Genomic DNA, 9,312 nt, shown 5'->3' with positions numbered 1-9,312 from the left:
GTTCAGAATATTTGCTGTATTACCCAGTTGCTAATAATTACCCAGAATTATTTCTTCATTGGTATATTTGAGAGAAAAAAAAATGATCTATAGAGCTCTATCCTAACCTTCTTTTAATTCTAACCTTCTTTCCCAACGCCACACTATTTTCACCAAGCACATTACCAATATCTTCAGGAAAATTCCAGCCCATATTTTAAGCTAAGTTGATTCTTAAGAATATAAATGTACTTGAAAAGAAGGAAAGTCTGGTTTACTTTGTTTCTCCATACATCAATAGTATACAAAACACAGATGCTTTTTAAACACATTTCATAGGGATCGCTGATTTAGAACAGAAGGGAACCTTGGGGATCATCTAGTGAAACTCTCACTTTGCACATTAAGAAGCTGTGGCCCATGTGATTTACTGAGGGTGACCCATTTAGTGGCAGAGCTACTGCGAGATAGTTCCCAGGTCCATAAACAAAAAGCCCTGGTGATATTAAATATGTGTGCTAGAGTCAAAATCCTCCTAGTTGATAAGGAGTAACTTCATTCTTCCATTTTCTATTTCCATAAGGACTGCCCTGTTTTAGGTTTTGATCTCTATTTTATATGACTTCAAATTCTCATTTTTCTAAGTTAATTATCTAATACTCCAATATTACACTAATCTTCCTAAGAGTCTCCTTTTGTCTGTATTGACAAAGCCAGACCTCCTTTTCTCCAGGTCTCTTCAGAAAATGATTGCAACCAAAATTCACATCCAATCTGAAGTCTGATATCTGAGAATATTTCTCCCTAAGATAATTGCGATGAGGTAAAGTCAGCTTCAATGATTGAGCAGAAGACAGAAGAGAGCAGGTTCCACATGGAAAAGAGAAAATTTGATTTCTGACACATTTTGTCATGACAATCCAACTTCAGAATTAAGACAGACTTGGACATTAGCTATTCCAACATTTCCCACAGAGTACACCTTGGAACAGAGGCACAAGATAGTAGTTAATAATTTTGTGCCCAGGTAGACTTAGGAAGCCACACAGTTATACCAAGTTAAATGGATTTCTTTCCTGTAAAATTCTCAGAGTTTTTTGATGCTAACAGGCCTAGTGACATACCGAGACAGGGAAATTATAGGCAATATTCCCAAATTTATTAACTCTTTTACAAAGGATCCCACAGAATTATGGTTTTGAAGAATATCATTAGGGAATATGCTGATTTAGACCAATTTGATAAGTTGGATCTTCCTTAGTGCCAGAGTCAGAGCAAGAACCAAATCTCTTTATTTTCAACCTGTCTGTCTTAGCCCTTTCTGGTTGCAGGCAACTCCTTTAAGCTACATCAAATAAAAAAATTTAAAAAAAATTGGTGAAGGTTAGAGACAACCAGGGAGCCTCATCTCAGGTGACATGATCATAGGACTTAAGAAGTGAATTGAAAGGTTTAGTTAGCTGAATAATGAAAAACACTGAAGAATTCATTGCATATATAAAGAAAAAGCATTAAAACTATTTAAATGAAACTTTAAACAAAATCACACACAGAAACTCTCATGACATATATTAAGGGAAACTTTTAAAAATGTTTAAAATTTTGGAACGCCTGGGTGGCTCAGTAGGTTAAGCGGCTGCCTTCGGCTAGGGTCATGATCCCAGCATCCTGGGATAGAGTCCCACATCGGGCTCCTTGCTCAGCAGGGAGCCTGCTTCTCCCTCTCCCTCTGCCTATGCTCACTCTCTCTGACAAATAAATAAATAAAATCTTTTTTAAAAAAAGTTTAAAATTTTGTAGCTAAACTCCCCCTTTCCAAAAATGGAATATTTTTTTAAATGGAGTATTTTGAGCAATAATAATAATAACTGCAATTGATTGAAAACATAATCAAAGAAGTATGTTTAATATGTTTGTATGTGTGAGAAGGTGATGAGAAGATTCCTTTTATATAAGTTTTCCAACTAATAAGTTAAAAAGGAAGGATGAAATTATAATGTCACCCCAATGAAATAATGGTTCTAGGCAAGGATCAGGTCCCCCAAATCATAAAAAGAAAGACACACAATATTCACTGGTGTCTTGATGGACCTTTCTATGAAGTATTCTTCTTCTAAAATTGAAAATGAATTTAATCAATCCTCTATTTCCAAATACCTTTTAAGGTAAATACAGGAGACAAAGGAACATTTTAGATAACACCAGTGTGGTACAATCCTCATAATTAATAATTCAGGGAAGTCTTCTGGGCCAATGCCCTGGGTTCTTCAATAAATATTTCATGGACAAAAAGGAGGGGCAGGGAAATTATAAATTTAAGGACATAGTAACTAATTTCAAATGTATGTCCTTTATTTGGATGATGACTTAATATTATTTTTAGTTGTGATAATGTTATTTTTTTAAGTGGTTACCTTTTTGAGATCCATATAGGCACTATTTGCAGGCACATAATTTAAAATATTCCAGTGGTGGGTAGGAGCTTTCTAAAAATGAAAATGATAATTTTTGATGCTGGGTGATGGCTACACAAGGGTTTATTATACTATTCCCTCTACTTTGCACATGTTTCAAATTATCCTTAATAAAAAGCTTTTATAATATTTTTTGCTACATCACAGTCCAGTATTTTTCATAATTGAGGTTTTTGGGGTTGTTCTGAGGATCAGTCCAGATATTTCAATTTTTACACAATTCTTAACATACGTACTGAAAATCTATAAAATCACCTAGCTGTGATTCTTTTCTAAAAGTTCTTCCAGTGATCTTCCAGCAGAAAATTTGGAGGCAAATTTCCCTTAACAATCTATCAAGTACCAATATCTTCAACTGTTGATGTGCTGTTACATTGCTGAGTCCCATCAATTGACAATTTAATATAGTATGCACTACATACACAAATTTTCAGTCTTGCACAACACATTAACTAAGTTACTAATATAAGTGGAATACCATGACCCAGATGTCTCAGAATGCACAAAATTCTGAAGAGAGAGCCAAGATCAAAAAGTAGTTTTCTTTAGGAAACAATTCTACCAAAAACAACATGGGAATAGAAGTAATTTAAAATGTCCAAGACATATTAAATGCACGACTGACTCCAAAGTGCCATTTAGTATGCTTGGTATTATAGGACATAAAAACTATATCTATGGGATGATAAGATGACACCCAAGACAATCAAAGCCTCTCATATTCAACATCCCACTATTTTCTGGGTGTACCAAAAACGAACCAACCAGCAAATTTCCTCTCTTAAAAAAAAAAAAGCATTTATACTTAAAAAAATGGGATGAGGTGGAATTCTCTCCTTCTTAAAAATGTTTCTAGAGCTACTAAAAACTTACATTTACAAAATAGTTAATAGAAATGTTCCTCTGGATTATACAAGAAAGGAGACAGGGACCACTGGAAAGACCTGGTACATGATATTATTTAGACTTGGCTTCCTTCTCTTCTGCTTTGTCAGAGACTGGGTTGTCCTCATTTTCAGTGTCTCCATTTTCTGCAGGTAAGTCTTCTTTGTTTCTTGGTAGCCACTTGAGCTTGTTTTCCCTTTGCTCCCCTTTCCCCCTTTGTTTGCACTTGTCTGAAGATTGATCCTTTTCTGCCACCTTTTTTGGCTTCGTTTACACTTTTGCAGAAGTATATTTGGCTGACAATGTCGCTGATATCCTCTTGGAGCCCTCCTTTGCCATCCTCCTGGCAGAGCTGACCCTCCTCTTGGGCATTGTATCTGCAGGGCAGGCACATGCCTTTGCCTGCTGGCCGCTGTGGTGTACAATCCACGGAGAACCTTCCGGAAGCTGGCCTGCCCACTGTTGAGGCTCCTTCTGCTCCCACTGCCTCTCCCCACAACAGCTGCTGCAACCTGCCCACAGTACAGTTTTTTATACCACATCAAATTTTCGGCCAAAAGTAGATAATCAATACCTAATTATAAGAGGATTAAATTTTGCCATTTTATATATATATATATATATATATATATATATATATATAATGTATATATGTAAATATATATAATGTATATATATAATACATATATAATTATAAAGTTAGTCATTTACTCTTCAAATATGCTTTCCCTATCTATAGGAATTTTCAATCTGTTTTCTACTGAAAATATCATATAGTAATGATAACTACCATTATTGAATATCATTTATTCAGATACTAGTATGAAAGAAGATACATAAAGCTGATTTATCTTAGTTTATCTAACAGTTTCCATTTTATGTTTGATGTCATTTTAAATCTTTATGACAAAATGTAAAAGCACACGTCACAAAAGTTAGAAGGAAAATACCACTCTTTAACTCTTTTCCAGGTTATCTCCATTTCATACTACCCTTTCTGCTGCATTCACTTGCATGTGTGTACAAAATCTACAGCTTAATATTATGGATTCACCCCATACTTCACCAGCTATTTCATGAATATATTTATTCCTCAATCTATTATATTGTAAATAATCCAAGGATAAGGTCCTTATAAATTACTTGGAAAATCCCTGGGTCTGAATAAATCCTGTTGGATAGTTGAAAGAGAAAAATTATTGTATATGTTTAAAATACAAGTTTTTCTTCCAACATGAACATTTTTTTTTTCATTAAATGTACAATGTTGGTCTTGTTGAGAAGATATGTAAAACCCAAGCTCTGCTGCTTACATAGTGTGTTAGACACATCATTTAATAACATGGAAGAAGCTTAAACACTTAGGGAAGTATAATATAAATCATAAAATAGATAAATGACAATTCCCTATAGGGAAGGCTTTAGAAAAGAGGCCAGCAAGCTTTCCCTGCAAAGGATCAGCTAGTAAATATTTTAGGCTTTGCAGAGCATACATACAATCTCTTTTGCAACCGTTGAACTATGCCGATGCAGCACGGGAGCAACTACAGACAATGTAAACAACTGAGACTGATTGTGATCCAACAAAACTCTCTTTGTGACACTGAAATTTGGGGTTTATGTTATTTTCGTGCATTGTAAAATATTTTTCTATTTTTCAAAAAATGCTGTTCTACTTTTGATGTTTTTTCAACCACTTAAAAATGTAAAAACCATTCTTAGGTTGCAGGCCCTACAGAGACAGTGGGCCAGATTTGACAGGCTATCTTTTGCCAACCTCTGCTTTATAGAGACCCTTTCCAAAGTCGGGTCAATAACCAGAATTGCTTTTCTTGTTAATTTTATTCTATTTCTTAGAGCACTGCAAAAATAGGTATCTTTATTTATATATTTACTACTTAGTTGAAACATGATACATAATTACAGCATCAGAAACAAATGATTTTAATATGAAGAATCCTCAGCATATTTTTGTTTGAAATTTTTGTTTCACATAGTTTAAGTATTCAGGTGAAAAGAATCCTGGCAACTTTAAAAGTCTGGCAACTTTAAAAGTCTGTGGCAGGATCCAAGTTATAAAACAGCTGGAAGAATTAAAGGCTATTAAAAAGGTAATCTTATGTGACCTTTACTATGTGACAATTACTATTTATAGCAATGCAGATGACAATAGCCAAAGGAGACTGAATTTAACTTAGGGACTCTAAATGCAAAGGAAGGCTTAGTTAGAGACTATGAAAGAGAGAAGTAGTTAGTCTACCACGTAAGTGGGGTAGGCATGCTATACATAGGCTTATATTGAGTTCCAAGGTAGAGGATAAAGAAAGAGAAGTTAGCAACATTTTGTGCAATAGCTACAACAGTTCAGATAGAAATCAGAGTGCAAACTATGTAGTTCTCCCTGATAGGCAGTATAATGGGGAGAAAGGGGTGTTTGAGAAGATGACCTTGGAGATAATGGGTGCTCAAAATGCAATGTAATGCCTCCTCTGTGAAAACTTGCATGCAAATAATTTGAAGACCCAGTAAATCCATTTCTTCAAATGGCTGAATCCTTAAGTACCTGAGTTAAGAATGAAGATGTATATAAACAGTAGATGACTTCAATTCTAAGAAGAGATTCAAAGGGACAACACTTTATTAATTAATGCCTAAATACTGAAGTAGCTTCATGGCAGCACCTCAATTGACAGAACCAATGTACAGAATTCTCATATTTCTAATGAGGGTTGAAGAAATAAGTAATCTTTCTGGGGTCCAAACAACGAGAAAGAGGTCAGACAGAAATTTGAACCCAGCTTTGGCTCCAAAATGCAAAGCTCTTTCCATTGTTTAGCAGACAGTGGAAGACTTACTTTGGTATGCCAGAGCCACCCTTCCATTTTCCTTAATGGGCAAAATGGTAATGGCTTCTAAACAAGCCAGCGACTCTGCAGCAACACACAGACTAAAGGAGTGGTAGGCCCAGGCTCTGGTGCCCTAGCTAACTGGAGACACTATTTTCAACCCCCAGAACTTGTAGCAGATAACCAAGGAGAGATACACAAATGACAGTTAAAAATCCAGTTAAAAATTGGGCTTTTGACTATGATGTATGTCACTGTTTTTGCTCTCTAAACCATTTCCTTAGAACTCTAATTAAGAGTAAAGAGGTAGATAACCCAAACCTACATTTGAGATCTATGATTTTTATTTATACTTAGAGATTTAGTTGCAAAGAATTAATTTTCCTTAGTGAAAAAACTTCGCATTCTAATTCACAAAGGAAAAACTTTATCGGGAGCCTCGACTTCCAAAGACATGACAAAGAAAACTTCTTCTGCAGGAGAGCTACAAACAATTCTCCAAGCACCTTTCAAACTCTTAAAACTTAATTAACAGGGATGATTTCTTCCCCATAAAGACATAGAAGAACTGCCATTTCCTCTGTCTGGGTTTCTCTATACAAGTAGATATCCTGGGGCTTCAGCTCAGGACTTTTGAAAGTAGGTCAGTGTTAATAACCTCCAAGCCCTGCCAGGTTGATTAGCAGGAGAAATGCAGTTACAAGAACATCTCTAAGGGGCCAATCCATGTGAGAAGAACCATTCACACTCAGAAGATGCAGAATCAGAAAATCTGAATATTTCCTATTGATAGGGGCTCTAATATCACAGACAAATTTTTCTGTCACAAAATGTGAAAAACAGCCATGGAAGCTTTACTGAATGTGAAGAAAATTGGATGTTTGTTTATCTACCTTATTTTTTTTCTCAATATTTCTATCTCTCTTCCTTTAATCAACCCCATTCCTGTGTCTTACTGATTTTCTTACAAAATTATCATAATTTCTTTTTTTTAAGAATTTCTCATTCCTGGTTTCCACAGATCCTGACTTTTACTGCCTCTTTGCGAGACCACTTGTTTGTGAATTTTTAATTATTCTGAATCTTCTGTCTGACTTCCTTGACTACAATCATGGGAATTGGGGACTAAACAGACATAGTAAAAATATGCCCCTTAGGATACAAAATTATCAGATAGAACCTATCTACCACCTCCTCCCCCAAAGCCACCTTCCCAGCAAAGTGTTTTCTGTCTCCATGATCTTCCTGAAACTATCCTGAGTACTTTGAGGCCAGAACAAAGTGTGGCACAAGAGGATTAGAACACATCACAACAAAAGCATTTAGGCAGGCTAATTTTTCTGGGAGTATTTTTGACAGCTGGTTAACAAGGCTCTGGAACTCCCACACTCTTTCACACAGCCTGACCAGGTAAATGGGCCACATCAAAGTGGACTGAACATGGTTTTTTTTTTTCTTCTGTTAGTCCTTCTTTCTGGCCAAATTTCCTGCCTATGCTTTATCCAAAAGTTGTCACTCTGAGTGTATGGGCAAAGTCACAAATCATTCCTATTGTTTCAACAGTGAGTTCTTTGGTTGTTTGAGAACACACACATACACACGCCAAAAGAATGTCAGAAAGAACTGTCAACGAAATGGTGTCTGTGGGCTTTGTCTAACTTGAGCATGAATGGAACACTAACTCAGCAACTTCTTTAAAAATCTAGTTTTATATTTAATATCTTCTGGAACTCTAATGAGATGCTGGGAAGTATGGAAGCCTTAATGAGACTCTAAAAGAACAAAAATATTCTATTTTTTGACAAAACACCAAGTGTCCAAAACTGAATAATCTACATCAAATATATAAATATAGGGAAGGGCAACTCTTTAAACCATTTTCAGAGAAAGTTTCATTCTGGTTCATCCCATCTCTTCTTTTCTGGAGTGATTGCTTTTAAACATATGGGAAACCCATTCCATCACCACCTTCTTGTACTAAGTATAAGATTTGGGGCAGTAGAAACATGAACAGGCACTAAAATCTGTTATCCCATTGAATTCTCCTTTTTCCTTCTATTATTATCACCATTATCATCATTATTAGCATTAGTCATATAAGTTTTTGTGTAAACATAGTTGTTTTATGCTATATATCCACTGGAACCTTACTTTTATTCCTTTTAATACATTTTTTTTTAAGTTTTTTGAGTATAGTTGACACACAAGTTTACATCAGTTTCAGGTGTATGACATGGTAGTTCTAGAAGTTTATACATTATGCTATGCTCTTCACAAGTGTACCATCTGTCACCATACAACACTATTAAAATATCATTGAGACTATTGCTTCTGCCATGCCTTTTATTCCTGTGACACTCATTCCAAGGCTGTATCTCCCACTCTCCTTCACCCATTTTGCCCATTGGATTCTAAGGCACTTTAAATCTTTTTGGTACAGTTTTATGTAGTTGGAACTTTTTTGTTCTTATTCTAATGTTGTCGAAACTAAAATTTTTATCGACCAATTTGTGTGGTAGGTTTGGCTGTTAGGTCATGTGAAATCTTCAATTATTAAATAAAAGTAAATATAGCTCTTCAGGTAGACTTCAGTTTCAGTTTTGGTACTGGGCATCTGAAATTCATATCAAAACTGGAATGGGTCACATACTATAAGGTGAATGACATAACCATATCAACTTTGATTGGACAAACTACAGCACTATTGAGATTCCCATAATCCTAACCTTCACACAGAATTTCTGACATACACTTTGATTTTCATTGTAAGGCTGTCCATGATTTTTAAATATCCTTTTTATTTTTAAAAGTCAGTTAAAATTCCAGATACATTACATCTTATATTACATTTAGAATTGCCATTAAGTTGCAAAAGAGTCATGCAAATTGCACACTAATTCACTCTATAAAAGTTAAAGATCTTTTCTCTTTTTTAAAATTCCTTTCCATACTGAAAACAATTGTATACTTCTATTTTTGTTGTCTCTGTCAAGGTTTTACTATAAATATTTAAAGAGTAATTTAAATCACAAATATAGTCCATGTATTCAGACATAAAGTGATAACCAAAACAGAACAAAATAAAAAACAATGAGCCATTGTGACACTTTGATTTGATCAATATGGGT

General features: G+C 34.9%; 1 pseudogene; it reads right to left on the bottom strand.

Annotated features, from left to right (window-relative positions):
• Window positions 1-2,993: 2,993 nt before the first annotated feature.
• Window positions 2,994-8,580, bottom strand: LOC125104511 (uncharacterized; annotated as a pseudogene).
• Window positions 8,581-9,312: the final 732 nt, after the last annotated feature.

Source organism: Lutra lutra, chromosome 7, assembly GCF_902655055.1.
Source record: "Lutra lutra chromosome 7, mLutLut1.2, whole genome shotgun sequence".
Taxonomy (NCBI): domain Eukaryota; kingdom Metazoa; phylum Chordata; class Mammalia; order Carnivora; family Mustelidae; genus Lutra; species Lutra lutra.
Note: the sequence above shows the minus strand (reverse complement) of the source record. Positions and strands in the feature narration are given on the sequence as shown.